The sequence below is a fragment of the Gopherus flavomarginatus genome, chromosome 3 (assembly GCF_025201925.1).
Source record: "Gopherus flavomarginatus isolate rGopFla2 chromosome 3, rGopFla2.mat.asm, whole genome shotgun sequence".
NCBI lineage: Eukaryota > Metazoa > Chordata > Testudines > Testudinidae > Gopherus > Gopherus flavomarginatus.
The window spans coordinates 163,494,885-163,513,121 of record NC_066619.1 but is presented as its reverse complement, the minus strand read 5'-3'; the positions used below and the strand labels follow the sequence as shown (position 1 = coordinate 163,513,121).

The window sequence follows — 18,237 nt, the reverse complement described above, 5'->3', positions numbered from 1 at the left end:
TAATGCTGAGTATTTTGGCTTTGCCACAGAACTCTATTTCTATTCTGATATTATTGTTTCAGACAATCAGAGTACACCAATGTTGTATGGCTACTGATGCATAACTGTACTGTTCCTGTCGCCCTTCCCCTCCCACCCCATTAAGTTATTATTTGTGCTATAATTAGTTGGGGTGCTAATATTTGCATATTCACTGTATGTTCTATAGCTATAATGCTAATATTCCTCTCTATTTTGACTGGTTACAGTAATCCTTATGCACAAACTTACTTCTGCACTTAGAATTTTCAATGCATTTGCTATAAAAGAGATGCTGTCTTAGATTCTTCATTCTCTTCAGTGAAAAAAGCAAAGGCGCTGGCATCAAAATTATTTATTTTTTAAACATCTCCCTCCTTCCTACAATTCCTCTTCCTCTCTGCAAGTCAGCACAACTCTTGTCCCCAGAATTATTGCCAAACAGCATATCTGCATATACAATTCCAGCCTCTTCCTCCCTATTTAGTTTTGGAAATAAAATGTGAAATCCATAATGTGGGGGGTTGGAAAGGAGATAAGAATTTCAGAAGGGAAGGGAGGAGAATTTGACAGGAGAAAAGAACAGAGATGGTTTTAAAATCATATATATTGTTTTTTTGTGATAATTCTGGAAAGTCAGACTGGGATTCACAAAAGAGCATTTTCAAAAGCCCCTATGTGACTTAGACTCCTAAATCCCACTTTCGAAAGTGACCTAAATACTTAGGCATGTGAAACTTAGGTTCCTAAATTCTTAAGTCCTTTTTGAAAATGGGACTTAGGGGCTTAAAATTTCCCCCTGCCACAACTCCCACTGAAATTCATTCAGCTTTAAAAGCTCGTTTTGTTCCTTGTTCCCTCAGTCGTGTAGTTTATTAAGAGCTAGTCTACACGATGCAGCTGCACCACTGTAGCACATCTGGTGAAGATGAGTTATACCAACAGGAGAGTGCTCTCCTGTCGGCATCATCACTCCACCTCAACAAGAGGCAGAAGCTATGTCAGCGGGATAGCATTATAGCACAGTGTAAACACCGTTTTAAGTTGATGTAAATTACATCACTTGGGGTCCGGGAGCTTTTTCATACCCCTGACATAACCTACATCGACTTAAGCAGTAGTGTAGACAAGCCCTCAGTCTAGGATACAGTGAGTTCCTCAATGTTGAAGAACCCTCAAGTCGCTGCAATCTTAAAAATGCAGTTGTGTTAATTACTGGTTTCAGAGGAAGTTCCCATTTTAGACTTAGGTAAAATGACTCAAACCACTAGACTCTTTCAGGAGACAGAAACTTCAACAGCAGCCATTGATTAATATGATGATAATCAGTGGTATCTTACTAGTTATACTTTGTGTGTTTAATTTATTTTAATTATCAAGCTCCTGACATTTTTTTTAATTGGAAACATATGATGAGTTATAGATCGAACATCATCTCACCCCCCACCACCTGAAGTACCCCACAACTTGTAACTGTGATTCTGCCCATGTTCTGTTTACTTCAAGTGAGAAGAAAATAAATGATAAAAGTGTTATGTTGTTCTTCAGCATGCTTCAGAGATCTTATTAAATTACTGTATGAAACAAACAGATGCATCTAAGCTATGCCGTGATTTCAGTTTATTATATTTTTAATCTTCAATGCATTCATCTAATCAAATTAAGCTCTTCCCAACCTCAGCATTATATGTATATGCATATTTCCTTCATATTTGTTTTCAACTTTATAAGGTTTTAATTGTTCACAAGTAACATTATATAATAATATACTTAATTAATCTCATATTGGAGCTACAATTATGTTTTGTACTCTAATTTGTATCTACGGAGGAGGGGGCGGGGGACTTTAATACAAATACTGCAGTGTTACAAATTACTAAATGAATTAATTTTTCCCCATCACTTTTAACACTCAGACACTTAACACAAGCTATTGCTGTGCAGCACACAAACCAGGGGCGTAACACAGCAAGTGGTCCCTGACTCGGAAATTCTGCTGAAGTTGATGGGAGCTCTACATCACCAGATGTGACTCATCTGGATATAGAGCTCTTCTGACATGTCAGTAGATAAACTTTTGGTATTTAAAGGTCTGCCATATTTTAGAGCTGATATGTAAATGCCATGGGCTCCTCTTTATACACGTATAATAAGTAGCTACAGGTTTGAGCCAGGCAAAAATTTTCCACAAATATTCTCTTCCATTTTTTAAGGCATTAATATAATAATAGGAGATATACCTATCTCCTAGAACTGGAAGGGACCTTGAAAGGTCATTGAGTCCAGCCCTGGTTTCACTAGCAGGATCAAGTACTGATTTTTGCCCCAGATCCCTAAGTGGAAAGCCAGTGACACACAGGCATTGCAAGCTATACATACATACAGTATTGAAAAGAAATATATTCCTATTGAAAATATGTTTTAAACTATGCAACAAGGCAGAGTTGACAAACAGGTTTTCTCACAAAGTACATCTATTCACCTATCCTTGTCTCTGATGCAAATTAAACATTGTAAGCCAATTGTAACAGGAGCTACATTTACATGCCAAGTCAACATGAGGGTGTGAAGTCATCTTGGAGCCAGCACAGCAGGAAGAAAACCATTGGGGGTCATCTTGGCCTGGGGACAAGACAATGTGTTTGGGGGGAAATAAGGAGAAGCAAAAAGCCATTTTGGTATTCATTTCCTCAGGAAACCCCTGGAAGGGCGTGGGAGACCAATAAAAACATGGATCTTGGTTTTGCCCGAAAACTAGCAGCTCTGTCAAAGGGCTTGGCTACACTAGCAAGTTTGAGCGCATTAAATCAGCCCCAGGTGTCCTAACTCCCAACCCGTCCACACTGGCAAGGCACTCAGAGTGCCTGGATTCTGCAGCTGGAGCGCTCCTGGTACTCCACCTCCACGAGAAGCATAACATTTGTTGTGCCTCATCTGAAACCCCCCAGCGTCAGTGTGAATGAGGTGTTGCAATACTGTGCTCTGATCAGCCTCCAGAAACGTCCCATAATCCCCTTAAGTCAAATGGCCACTCTTGTCATTGTTTTGGAATCGGCTGTAGGAATGCGGATATGCCCCATCAAAGCTCCGTTTCTGACAGCCAGCATGCTTATCTGCTTGAGAACAAAGCAAACCATTAGTGTGGAATGTTGCTTGATGTGAGTGTGTGAGAGCGAGGTGGGGGTAAGAGGGGTCTGAACTTACAAGACAGCATGCTGACACACTCTCAGCATCCCCAAAACGCATTGTCTCTCCTCCCACATACACAAAACATACTCCCTGTCACATTCCACCCCACCCCCCGCATTTGAAAAGCATGTTGCAGCCACTTGAACACTGGGATAGCAACCACAATGCACAGTTCTTTGTGGCATTGCAAGAGCTGCTAATGTGGCCACCCCAGTGTGCTTCCAGCTGAGTGTAAACACTCTGCAGCATTTTCCCTGCTGCGGTCTCTGAAGGCAGGCTTAACTCCCAGCGCTCTACATCTGCAAGTGTAGCTATGCCCAAAGACTAAATCCTTGGGAGAAAAGCAACTTTGTTCAATAGGAAATGTAATCCTTCATCAGTGTAAACCTAGGATTGTATCGCATGTTTTGTTTTATATGTATAACCATTTCTGTTTCCACTTGCAATCTTTACTCACTGTCTCTTAAGACTTAACCTTTGGTTATGGCTGATTCACTATACATGTATTCAGTGTTGTAAAGTTATAAAGAACCCAATCCTGAGTTGTAGCAATCAAGCTGACTGTCTATTTGGGCACAGTTTATTGGGTAATTTCCGAGAGTGTCCAGTGGTTAAGGACTGGATACTATAGGAGGATGCTTTCAGAGGAGCTCAGGGATTGAGACCCATCTACTGTTAACCTGCAAGGCAAAATAAGGTTTGGTAGAGCTCTGAGTAGATTGTTCAGGTGGCTAACAGACTTGGGGTAAGAAGGAGCAGACACCCAGGGCTTGTCTACATCACAAAGTTGCAGCGCTGGTGAGGGGGTTACAGCGCTGCAACTTAGGAGGTGTACACATCTGCAGGGCATCACCGGCGCTGCAACTCCCTGTTTGCAGCGCTGGCCGTACTCCCGTTTTGTCTCGGGTGTAGAGGATCCAGCGCTGGTGATCCAGCGCTGGTAATCAAGTGTAGACACTTACCAGCGCTTTTCTTGACCTTCGTGGAATAAGCAGGTATCCCAGCATACCTGAGGAAGCCTCTGGTAATCAAGCTGGTCTCCTTCCCCGGTTTGCTCTCGCGTTCCCCGAACAAGCAGGTCTCCTTCCCTGCGGTTTGCAGGGTGGTTCGGGGAACGCGAGAGCAAACCGCGGCGAAGCTGGTCTTCTTCCCCGGTTTGCTCTCCCGTTCCCCGAACCCCCGAGCAAGCAGGTCTCCTTCCCTGCGGTTTGCTGGGTGGTTCGGGGAACGCGAGAGCAAACCGCGGCGAAGCTGGTCTCCTTCCCCGGTTTGCTCTCGCGTTCCCCGAACAAGCAGGTCTCCTTCCCTGCGGTTTGCAGGGGGGTTTGGGGAACGCGAGAGCAAACCGGGGAAGGAGACCAGCTTCGCCGCGGTTTGCTCTCGCGTTCCCCGAACCACCCAGCAAACCGCAGGGAAGGAGACCTGCTTGCTCGGGGGTTCGAGGAATGCGAGAGCAAACCGCGGCGAAGCTGGTCTCCTTCCCCGGTTTGCTCTCGCGTTCCCCAAACCCCCCTGCAAACCGCAGGGAAGGAGACCTGCTTGTTCGGGGAACGCGAGAGCAAACCGGGGAAGGAGACCAGCTTCGCCGCGGTTTGCTCTCGCGTTCCCCGAACCACCCAGCAAACCGCAGGGAAGGAGACCTGCTTGCTCGGGGGTTCGGGGAATGCGAGAGCAAACCGCGGCGAAGCTGGTCTCCTTCCCCGGTTTGCTCTCGCGTTCCCCAAACCCCCCTGCAAACCGCAGGGAAGGAGACCTGCTTGTTCGGGGAACGCGAGAGCAAACCGGGGAAGGAGACCAGCTTCGCCGCGGTTTGCTCTCGCGTTCCTCGAACCCCCGAGCAAGCAGGTCTCCTTCCCTGCGGTTTGCTGGGTGGTTCGGGGAACGCGAGAGCAAACCGCGGCGAAGCTGGTCTCCTTCCCCGGTTTGCTCTCGCGTTCCCCGAACCCCCCTTGAAGCCGCCCAACAGCGCTGCAGTGTGGCCACATCTAACACCACTTGCAGCGCTGGTTGCTGTAAGTGTGGCCACTCTGCAGCGTTGGCCCTATACAGCTGTACTAATACAGCTGTAACAACCAGCGCTGCAAAATTGTAGATGTAGACATACCCTCAGTTTAGTACCAGCAATTCTCTCTCTAGCTGAGGCATAGGGTAACACAGTGACTCTCACTCCTGGGCACCCTGAGAAACTGGCATATCTTCAAAGAAATGTCATGTGGACCTGTTTTTGTCCATAACGAAGCAAAAGAACTGCTCATTAGCATTCCAAGTAATTGTTAAGATTCTGCACATTAATGAACCAGAAATAAACCCAACTAACAAGTTCTCTGGGTTTGGTTTTAGATTCTAAATGCTCTCAGAATTTGAGCATTGCTTGCTTGTTTGTTTTTAAAGCACAGTTTGGGAGTTCTGGTTCAGCCCATTATAGAATGCTAACTGAAAAATTCAGATCTGAATTTGGATCTAGATTTAATGCTCATACACAAAAGTTCAGGGGTTGCAGGCGTTCACGCTGAGGTTCCACTGTGGGCTACATTTATTGTGAACCTACACAACAGTCAAAGATATAAATATGCCTGGGACTTAAGTTATGAAGGAGAAACTGACGTCGACAAGTAATTGTCTATGGGATACTCAATGACTTACAATATAATAAGTTTTCTGCCTATTTTATGGTGTTTTCGAACTTTTTGATGCACAGTTTAGTTTAAAAAGCAGGTATAAAATTGGTTTAACACTATCTTAATGATTTGTTGTTTGCAGGATTAAGGGGGCCAAGTGCATGCTGGAACTTAATACAAGGTCTTCAGGATATGGCAGGTAAATTTGAAGATAGCAGTACATCTGGCAGTGGTCAAAATAAGTGATCACAGAAGTACTATAACATCCTTGGGCATGGAGCTAGATTGGATAAAGATGAAGTCTATTTTCCATGGAAAACAAAACTGAAATCTGAGTAAATTAGCAGGTCATGTTCCATGCGCCATAAAAGTAACCTTGGCTCAGAATGATGTCATGTTTGAAAGGCATTTTAGCATCATTCCAGTTGGCCATGTATTTTATGAGGGCTTAGCAACTGCCATATAGCATAATAAAAAACATCATCACTTTATCAGAATAACCAATCTGATGAGGCACAATCTCCTGTCTAGAACAGCAATTCTCTACATGTGCATCTCCAAAAAAAGGTTTTGAACCTTAATTCTGTAAGTTTGCTTCTCCCGCCCAGCTTCCCAAGAATGATCAGTTATGGCCTCTGCCTGCTCTCACCATTCTATCTCACACTTTCAAAGTGTTATCTGCTCTGTGTAGACTGGGGCAGTAATCATGTCGTCACGGAAGAGAGATTTTCAAAGAGACAAATGTCAGTCCCCTGCAACCTTCAATAATTTATGGGCAAAATTATTTTTATTGTGTAGTTTTCATTCTGACTTTTTCAATGTAGTGTCTTCTCTTGAATATTTTGCATATTAAAGTTAGATGCTAGTTAACTAACAATTAGTTGGTGTCAAGATTCTACTTCACAAAGTTAAATCACTATATTTATCTTCAGTACAAGCGGGCATACATTTCAGGAAATTTATTGCAGGGGTTTTGCCTTACAAACTCTCAACTCCTTCCCCCAAGATATAGTATGATCATTTTTCAAAGACCACAGTGCTGTAGCCTAAACAACTTTGATGAATAGAATTCAGAGTACTTCATGTAAAAAAAAAGAAAAAAAAAGCATTTCTTTAGGTTGATTTTAACATGCTTCTATTTTAACTTTCAATAAGCATCCTCATTTCCTTAGATTTATGATTAATATAGTCTATAACAATGTCATATGGGCCATTTAAAATTGTATTTGCTTTAACTAGATCCTCTATTAGTCTTTTTTTTTAACTGAAAAAAAATAAAATGTTTGAGTTTTTCTAATGCTTTAAATTCTTAGGATGTCAATGTCCTTCAACGTATCTAATTATATCAGTCTCATGACAAGATGAATCCTCAATACAATATTCCAATGCCAAAGAATTATCTGATGTAGCCTTAGCATTCTTGTGTTATTGTTGACTGCTCTGGGTGCATGCATTTTTTGTGTTATATTCCATTGCCAAACTGTTCAGAGTAGAGTTCATTATTATTACATGTCTAATTCAAAATGCACTGGCTCTAGTTCAGTAACATTCACATTTTATATTTTTATTGTATACACTTTAGACGTATCTATTACAAATTTAATCTGCTGTATAAGGAGATATTCTACAAAACATACATATTTCTATTTAATATTTCTCATATTGTTATTTCTATATTCTGTACAATTTCTCCAAAAAATTGTCAGTTTGTATGTTCTCTATGGATTAAAACTCTCAGTTCTAGTTCTTCAGAAGGCTCAACATAGGCCAGTGCTTTTATACCTAGGTACCCAATTGTATCAGTTTGCCTATGGAAAGTCCACTGAAAGACCAACTACATGACTACCAGATTTCCAATAGTTTTGATGTTTCTCAATTTATTTTGTAACCTGATATCAATCTTAATGTTCTAATTAGCAAAAAAAGGACTGGCATGGTGGTTTCTGGCTTAGACAAACACACAGAAGGGCATAATCTGCATGTAACATCAAGTTATGCCCCCTGGAACACAGTTATATGCCTTGGATATCCAGATATAGCAGCTGCCAGGGGCTCAAGAGCCAAACCAAAAAAGTAACAGAGTCAATAGGCATCCGCTTGGTACAACAACAAAAATTAGTCTAAGTGTATTGGACACCACAGAGGTTGCATGAGAGAAAGGCTCTATCCTCTGATGTTTATTGGTGCTGTAACAAAGGGCTTGTCTACACTGTAGCACTTGAGTGAAGACTCTACCTTTACCAATGGAAGGGGTTCTACCGTAAGTGCAGGTAATCCACCTCCTTGAGAGGTGGCAGCTAGGCCGACAGGAGAATTCCCAAACCTGAGCTGTCCTTTGTAGGTGACAAATCTGAGGAATTGTCACAGTTTGAAGTCTCATTAGAGGAGGTTTTGGAATTAATTGATAAACTTAACAGTAACAAGTCACCGGGACCAGATGGCATTCACCCAAGATTTCTGAAAGAACTCAAATGTGAAATTATGGAACTATTGACTATGGTTTGTAACTGTTCTTTAAATTAGTTTCTGTACCCAATGACTGGAAGATAGCTAATCTAACGCCAATATTTAAAAAGGGCTCTAGAGGTGACTCTGGCAATTACAGACCAGTAAGTCTAACATCAGTACCAGGCAAATTATTTGAAACAATAGTAAAGAATAAAATTGTCAGACACATAGAACAACATAAATTGTTGGGCAAAAGTCAACATAGTTTCTGTAAAGGGAAATCATGTCTTACTAATCTTTGAAGGGGTCAACAAACACATGGACAAGGGGGATCCAGTGGACATAGTGTACTTAGATTTCCAGAAAGGTCTCTCACCAAAGGTTCTTACGTAAATTAAGTTCTCATAGGATAAGAGGGAAGATCCTTTCATGGATTGAGAACTGGTTAAAAGACAGGGAAAGAAGGGTAGGAATAAATAGCAAATTTTCAGAATGGAGAGGGGTAACTAGTGGTGTTCCCCAAGGGTCAGTCCTAGGACCAATTTTATTCAACTTATTCATAAATGATCTGAAGAAAGTGGTAAACAGTGAGGAGGCAAACTTTGCAGATAACACTAAACTGCTCAAGATAGTTAAGACCAAAGCAGACTGTGAAGAACTTCAAAAAGATCTCACAAAACTAAGTGATTGGGCAACAAAATGGCAAATGAAATGTAATGTGGATAAATGTAAAGTAAAGCACATATGAAAAAATAACCACAACTATACATACAATATGATGTATTAGGGGGTTAATTTAGCTACGATTAATCAGGTAAGAGATCTTGGAGTCATCATGGATAGTTCTCTAGAGACGTCCACGCAGTGTGCAGCGGCAGTCAAAAAAGCAAACAGGATGTTAGGAATCATAAAAAAGGGGATAGAGAATAAGACGGAGAATATCTTATTGCCCTTATATAAATCCATGGTACACCTATATCTTGAATACTGCATACACATATGGTCTCCTCATCTCAAAAAAAGATATACTGGCATTAGAAAAGGTTCAAAGAAGGGCAACTAAAATGATTAGGAGTTTGGAACGGGGTCCCATATGAGGAGAGGTTAAAGAGGCTAGGACTTTTCAGCTTGGAAAAGAGGAGACTAAGGGGGGATATGATAGAGGTATATAAAATCATGAGTGGTGTGGAGAAAGTGAATAAGAAAAAGTTATTTACATGTTCCCATAATATAAGAACTAGGGACCACCAAATGAAATTAATGGGCAGCAGGTTTAAAACAAATAAAAGGAAGTAATTCTTCACACAGCGCACAGTCAACCTGTGGAACTCCTTGCCTGAGGAGGTTGTGAAGGCTAGGACTATAACAGGGTTTAAAAAAGAACTAGATACATTCATGGAGGTTAAGTCCATGAATGACTATTAGCCAGGATAGGTAAGGAATGGCCTCTGTTTGTCAGAGGGTAGAGATGGATGGCAGGAGAGATTCCTTGATCATTACCTGTTAGGTTCACTCCCTCTGGGACACCTGGCATTGGCCACTGTTGGCAGACAGGATACTGGTCTGGATGGACCTTTGGTCTGACCCAATATGACCATTCTTATGCTCTTATGTATAAACAACTCCAAAAGAAATAGCATAGTTGTGTGATACACAAACCATTAGAGCATGGCTCTCTTAGAGCAGGTGTCTCTGGAAAGTTGTAACGAGAAAAGAAAATAGCCTCTGCAGAATTTCTCTCACTCCTGCTAATCCTTCGCATTTGCTGCAGCCTCTTGCTTATGGTAAAGATCCCATGGGAACTATTAATACAGTTTGTGAGATTTTAAATACCTTTGGCAATTTAGTGGGTTTCCAGGACAAAATGTGCCTTTTGATCCTCAAAATGCAGATCATTGTATAAAATATTGTGTGCCCCACAGGTAAGAATGGCTGCTTTTACAATATTGTACATATGACTAATCCTAAAACTAGTCCACAGAGAGACACTGAAAACGGAACATTTAACTGAGGGGCTAAATTTTACCACAGTTTATTTGGATTCAAGTGTAGTGAAAGCAAGAACAGTGAGTTATTTCCAGTGCTTTAGACAAAGTCAGGAATTGCTTTTTTCCCCAAATGAAGCTAGTGCAGAGAGTCAGCTTGCAGGATAGCGAAATCTTATTTAATACAGAGAACTATGAAAAATAAATGATTAGGCAGAGATTCTACAATATAATGGGCCAGGTCCTCGGCAGATGTAAATCAGTACAGATCCATTGAAGTCAAAAAAGCTGTGCCGATTTACACTGTCTGAGGATATGACCTAATATAGTTCTACAAATAAAAAGCTCTCGTATGGATATCGTGGCAAGTGTTGACTTGGTCTGTACTCTAAACCAGACAGAATGCAGCTAATCGATAGCGGTATGGAGTGCAGCTGTTACTCTGCTGCTCCAGTGAATAATGGACAAAATATCTGACTCAAGATCCATTATTTCCTATATAGAAATAAAGCCATTAGAATAAAAACTTGATCATGAAATCACAGTATCACATTTGGAAAATAAACACCTCAGCTTTGCCCAGAGCAGCAGTAAGACATTTTTCTGTTCCATTCACATCTCTTAGCTTTAACACATGTCTGGCATTATAGCGTCATTCTGTTCTTGGCCACAAGTGTAGCAAAAACATGTCTTTCAGGAAGTAATTTTCCATGCTTGGTCTCAGTCTGGGAACATAATTTTTTTCCTAAATCAGACTAATACTGGTTTAGCCCCTTTCTCTTATTCCTGCCCTTACTTTATTGTCTGGCCTGGTAGTGATCTTGCTCTCTGATTCCCCTCCTATGGTATTGGGAGCCATATTCACTTGCTCCGATCATCTTTCTGCTCCAGATACTGCCCGTGTTCAACAGCGAGAGATCTGATCAGAGGAAGCACTTCAAGATCACCAACACCATAGGGAGGGGCAGAGACCTGGGCCAGATATACACACGTTTAGGTGCCTAAAGATGCAATTAGGCTCCCAAGTATACCGTTTAGGTGCTTTTGACAGCTTTTAAGGGTAATTAGGTGCCACATAAGCATAGAAAGGCAGGTGCTTAAAGAGCACCTGGTTCAGGTATGAGAACGCAGCTAGGAACCATAGTATCTAGAGATTTGTATAACAGCTGAGCTGGGTGACACTGAGCACCACTGTAAACCTGGCCTTGGGGCTGTAGGGGTACAGTGCTCAGCCTTAGGACCAAATAACAGATCCTGGGCTTAGGCAATGTCATACGGATTAACTTGTGATAAAATTTCTGATGCACTATTTTCTGATGTACTGCGTCATTTTGCAATTAATGTTTTGGTTTGATTCTCAATAAGAACAGACAGTGAATTATTCAGTTACATACTTTTATAATTTGTCAAAGCTGCTTGATGAGACAGTACAAAACTAGACAATATTACATACATGTAACATGTTAGGGTGGGGGCAACTAATAGAATAGAAGACATACATGAACTGGCAGATGAGGGAGTGAGGGAGGGGACTGGAGCAGGAGAGAAAGGGAGGAGTGGTTAGGTGGAATGGAGGTATAGCATTCTTTGAGCCATATCAATAATTTGCTTTTATCTAAATGTATCTGGAAATAGGGTCCAGACTTCTGTGTTCATATGATTGCTCTCTACACCAACAAGCTATTCTTTCTTTGGCTCCGAATTCGGACAGCTTCAAATACCACTGCTCTGTTCTGGGCATAAGCCTACTCTTTCATTTTTATAAAATGATGCACTTGGTGATCATTGCAAACTTCAAGAACCAAAGTTTTTATGGTGGAGTTAAACCCAGTTTAACTGGTAAATAACTTAAGATATAATTTTCAGCTGAGGTTTATCTGCTGAAGCCGAGTACTATTTTAACTCATGTCCACCTAAATCCACATCTGTCTGAATGATAGACAGCCCCATAGCATGTGCATTAGGGTTCCTTTTGCTTTGGTCTGGTCTACACTAGGAAATCAGGTAGGTAGGAAAGCATAATATTTTTAAAAGCTGTGGAAATCATCACATCATGTTTGGAATAAGCAGGACACAAGGTTTATGAATGACTTTACATGCCATGAGGTGGTACAATGTGACCAGGAATGCATGGAGGAGAGTTCCACAAGGTCAGAAAAGGGCCCTGGACAATGGCTTTGCAACTGCACAGGTAAAAAACACACACTTACAAGGAATAAAGTTCACCCTACCTGCAGATCACAAATTTGCTGATTTGGTGATCCAGATTCCAGCCTAAATTCTCATTTGGTGCAACTCCATGGAAGTTTATGGACTCTTTGAGGTCAGCAGAGTTGTGTCAGGAGAGAATTTGACCCTATGTGCCTGAGGCTTACCTCCACAGGAACTTCTAAGAAGTTAATTGACCTGTGAAACATTGTCATCAATGAGTGAGGTGAGTACACTAATGAAATAAGTCATCTTTAGCCCCAGAGTTATTAGAATAGCAGCTGTGGGGGAAAGGAACAATACTGAACTGCATCATTTGTCAGATGTCTGATCTATGCTACAAAGTTTTGCCAGCGTGGTTACATTAACTAGGGGTGGGAGGAGGAGTCTGATGGAGAGAAATCACACGAAACCATGCTGGACAAAAGCCCTTTTGCAGTAATAGTGGCAAAAGACTACTTCTGCTGGTATAGCTGGTCGTTAAGGGATGTGCCAGAAAAAAAAACTCCATTTGCCTGTATAAGCTGTGTGTCCACTAGGGAGCTCTGCCAGAATAGCTACAGCAGTAGAGCTATGCTAGCAAAATATGTGCAGTGTAATCAAACCCAGAGGCATGGCCTGGTCATCTGAATACAAGCTTCAGAGTTTTGGAGCAATTAAATTCTTATCACAACCATGGAGGACGGTGGGAATCTGCCCATGAAGACAGTGTGAAATGCCGTTTCACAGCCATTAGGAAGGAGAAAGACAAACAAAATTACCACATCATTACCGACAGTCATAAGACAAAAGAATAATCTGACTGGCCACTGCAAAGTGGATGAAACCACATTCTTTATCATTACATCTTTAACAAATATCCCATCTATCAGAATCTTTCCACCGCTAAGAGTACAGCTATACAGTCCCTGAAATCTAACCACCAGATAAGGATTAAAAGTAGCAGACAAAGTCCTCAGCCCTCATGACTATGTTAACGAGACCAACCAACAACTCTCCGACACGAACTACTATAAAGAACTCAAAGAAGACCCCCACCACAATTTACCCAGGAATTCAAGGACATCATCAAATCCTTCCCAAACCACTCCAAGAGAAAATCTACAAACTCATCCCACATGAATCCACCTAGGGGCCTTCTAACATGCTTCCTAATATAGACAAACAAGGGAACTGGAGGAATATTGGAACTCATACAAACCATCCTTAAAACACTCACTGCACAAAGGGCCAGCTTTCTGCAGGACACAACTGCCTGCTTTCAGAAATTCTGCTATATTAACAAACTCCCTCCAAACACCATCCGTGTCCCCATGGATGTCACCTCCCTATACACCAACTTCCCTCACAGTGATGGCATATGTGCCTGCCTCACATATTTACAAGACAATGGAGAACCCTTGAATGATTTTCAGTGTCTAGCAAAGTTATGAATTTAAGCTCCCAAGCTCATCTTTTGAAAGTAATTATTATTGGGGCACTTAATACACTGGATGAGGTACACCACAGGTTTTGATAGGCATGTGTAGGACCTGGGGATTTTGAAAGGTGTATTGATCATAGCAGAGGAGATATGACTGCAGGTTTTGCATCTGTTGTTCTGGCAAGGTCGGGTGTCACTTTGAGCTGATGTGTCCTGCTCTGTGGTGACCATACTTCTGATGATGAATGTGGAAAGGTTGGGAGTTGTTTGAAGGCCAGAAGAGGGGATTCAGGAAAGATTTATTTCAGGATATAGTCCCAATTGGGTATGGAATGTGTTGTTTAATACCCCATACGGGTTCCAGTGTGGGGTGGTAGGTGACAACTAAGGGTGTGTGATTGGAGGGGATTTATTTCTGTAATGAACCAGGTTCTCTTGGAGTATTTGGGTAGCCCATTCCAAGACGTGATCTACTTTTCTGATGGTGTGTCCTTGTTGGGTGAAGGTGGTTTTGAGTGTGTTGAAGTGTGTATCCCAGACTTTCTCTTTGGAGCATATTCTGTGGTATCTGAGTTCCTGACTGTAGATAACAGATTGTGTGGTTAGTGGATCTATGGTAGTAGGTATGGTGATGCATGGGTTTCTTTTATATAGTTGTCTGTAGGGTTCCATTGTTGAAGCTGATTGATGCTAGTGTGGGCGTGTTCCAGAGTATAATGGATAGGTGGTGGTTGTTGAAGTTGTGGTAGAAATCTATGAGGAAGTTTAAACTGTATGTCCAGAGGATGAAAATATCAGGGTCTCTCAAGTGTATCATTGATTTCATGGTCCATTTGTCTAGAAATTCTTCTTCAGGGTGGCCCATCCTGGTATCCATGCACAGGCTCTGGCTACCTCCAGGCCCTGGGGGTGCCCAGACTCACGCTCCACCCCCACCACAGCTCTGCCCCAGGCCCCACCCCTTCTTCCAAGTCCCGGCACTGCCATTTCATGAGCCCACTCCAGTCCTGCCATGCCTCTTCCCGCCCAGTTTCATCCCCTTCCCCAAACACCATGAAACAGCTGATTGTGGCGGGGGAGGAGTTGATCGGCGGGGCTGCCGGCGGATGAGAGCTGCTGGGATTGAGGTGGGAGCTGGCTGCCGGTGGTGGCTAACCACCCACTAATTTTTTTCCATGGATGCTCCAGCCCTGAAGCACCCACAAAGTCGGCACCTGTCTACCCATGGCTGTTGCCATGGTTTGGACAAAGAGTTTGTTGTTGAATGTAAAACTGCTGTAGGTGAGAATGAAATGGATGAGTTTGGCAATGAGTTCGAGGTGGATATCTGAGAACCCTCAGATAAAAATTAGTGGGTGGTTAGCCACCACCGGCAGCCAGCTCCCACCTCAATCCCAGCAGCTCTCATCCGCCGGCAGCCCCGCCGATCAACTCCTCCCCCGCCACAATCAGCTGTTTCATGGTGTTTGGGGAAGGGGATGAAACTGGGCGGGAAGAGGCATGGCAGGACTGGAGTGGGCTCATGAAATGGCAGTGCCGGGACTTGGAAGAAGGGGTGGGGCCTGGGGCAGAGCTGGGGTGGGGGTGGAGCGTGAGTCTGGGCACCCCCAGGGCCTGGAGGTAGCCAGAGCCTGTGCATGGATACCAGGATGGGCCACCCTGAAGAAGAATTTCTAGACAAATGGACCATGAAATCAATGATACACTTGAGAGACCCTGATATTTTCATCCTCTGGACATACAGTTTAAACTTCCTCATAGATTTCTACCACAACTTCAACAACCACCACCTATCCATTATACTCTGGAACACGCCCACACTAGCATCAATCAGCTTCAACAATGGAACCCTACAGACAACTATATAAAAGAAACCCATGCATCACCATACCTACTACCATAGATCCACTAACCACACAATCTGTTATCTACAGTCAGGAACTCAGATACCACAGAATATGCTCCAAAGAGAAAGTCTGGGATACACACTTCAACACACTCAAAACCACCTTCACCCAACAAGGACACACCATCAGAAAAGTAGATCACGTCTTGGAATGGGCTACCCAAATACTCCAAGAGAACCTGGTTCATTACAGAAATAAATCCCCTCCAATCACACACCCTTAGTTGTCACCTACCACCCCACACTGGAACCCGTATGGGGTATTAAACAACACATTCCATACCCAATTGGGACTATATCCTGAAATAAATCTTTCCTGAATCCCCTCTTCTGGCCTTCAAACAACTCCCAACCTTTCCACATTCATCATCAGAAGTATGGTCACCACAGAGCAGGACACATCAGCTCAAAGTGACACCCGACCTTGCCAGAACAACAGATGCAAAACCTGCAGTCATATCTCCTCTGCTATGATCAATACACCTTTCAAAATCCCCAGGTCCTACACATGCCTATCAAAACCTGTGGTGTACCTCATCCAGTGTATTAAGTGCCCCAATAATAATTACTTTCAAAAGATGAGCTTGGGAGCTTAAATTCATAACTTTGCTAGACACTGAAAATCATGGATTGAACAGAGACACTGGATTTATGGATTGTTACAACAATCTATAACAAACTCCCATCTACTCCTCTCCCACCTTTTTGCTCTCTATGACTGGAGGGTTGTTAACAGGTCACTTCACCTTGAACAGTCCCTTGAAATGTGTGTTAACTACTTATGCTAAACAATTTCTTTCACTTTGCATTTAGCTGTGACACTCTGAGTAAGTTGCCCAGACCTGCAGAAGAGTTCTGTGTAAGCTCAAAAGCTTGTCTTTCTCACCAAATGAAGTTGGTCCAATAAAAGATATTACCTCACCCACCTTGTCTTCTCAATGGATCCATCTGTTTATCAGATACTCTTTAGACACTTTAGTTTGGTTCATTAGATCAAATCATTTCTGTGTGATCCAAATTATTCCTTGAAAGGAAATATCTACTTGTCTTCTTAGTTTAAACACTGACAACACCAAAGAAACCATTTTGATGTGGGCAATGTAAAATTTCTATATTGAAAAATGTTTCTGTCATCTCCAGAGTGGTTCTATACTGCATACCATATATTATATTGCACATAATGAGAAAATGGGCATTCACACCACAAAAATGATTGATTAGATACACCATCTTAGCAAAAATAATAATAATAGAAGATTAATCTGCAGTAACATATTTTTAAATTAAACCAACTTATTTTTGGTGCTGTCTTGTAACTAAAGAGAGGAAATGGTTTTACTACTCCGAATAGATTAATATTTATTCAATTCTTCCACATTACACTGCAGTAAAGCTTAACAGTTCTTTTTAAATTACATCCCCACCACCACAGTATCACAAAAAGTGACGTTTAAAAACAAGAAAACTACCAGAAAAGGTTTTCCAAGAAATAATTGTTTAGAAGACTTAGCTCTCTTGAGCCTAATTCTGTGCAAGGTAACTGACTTTTATTATTACAGAAAATATAGTTCATCCTATACAAAATTCTGTGTAAGAAGTCAAAAACCCTAGTGGAGTATTGATTCAAGTAATCATAGAATATCAGGGTAGGAAAGGACCTCAGGTGGTCATCCAGTCCTGCCTCTAAGGAAGGAGATCCACCACCTCCCTAAGTAACTCACTCCAGTGCTTCACTACCCTCTTAGTGAAAAAGTTTTATCTAATATATAACCTAAATCTTCCGCACTGCAACTTGAGACCATTACTCCTTGTTCTGTCATCTGGTACCACTCAGAACAGTCTAGATTCATCCTCTTTGAAACCTCCATTCAGGTAGTTGAAAGCAGCTATCAAATCCCCTTGCATTCTTCTCTTCTGCAGACTAAACAATCCCAGTTCCCTCTACTCATAAGTCATGTGCTCCAGACCCATAATCGGACTCTTTCCAATTTTTCCACATCCTTCTTGTAGTGTGGAGCCCAAAACTGGACACAGTACTCCAGATGAGGCCTCACCAAGGTCGAATAGAGGGGAATGATCACATCCCTCAGTCTGCTGGCAATGGCCCTACTTATACTGCCCAAAATGCCATTAGCTTGGCAACAAGGGCACACTGTCAACTCATATCCAGCTTCTCGTCCACTGTAACCCCTAGGTCCTTTTCTGCAGAACTGCAGCCTAGCCACTCAGCCCCTAGTCTGTAGCACTGCAAGGAATTCGTTCCTCTTAAGTGCAGGACTCTGCACTTGTCCTTGTTGAACTTCATCAGATTTCTTTTGGCCCAATCCTCTAATTTGTCTAGGTCCCTCTGTATCCTATCCCTACCCTCCAGCATATCTACCACTTCTCCAAGTTTAGTGTCACCTGCAAACTTCCTGAGGGCGTAGTCCATGCCATCCGCCA

At 42.2% G+C, this 18,237-nt stretch overlaps 1 protein-coding gene across 5 annotated transcripts in view; it reads right to left on the bottom strand.

Annotated features, from left to right (window-relative positions):
• CCSER1 (coiled-coil serine rich protein 1) overlaps nucleotides 1–18,237 on the bottom strand; it is a 1,165,803-nt gene that overhangs the window by 853,153 nt on the left and 294,413 nt on the right. The gene's annotated exons all lie outside the window — the stretch shown is intronic.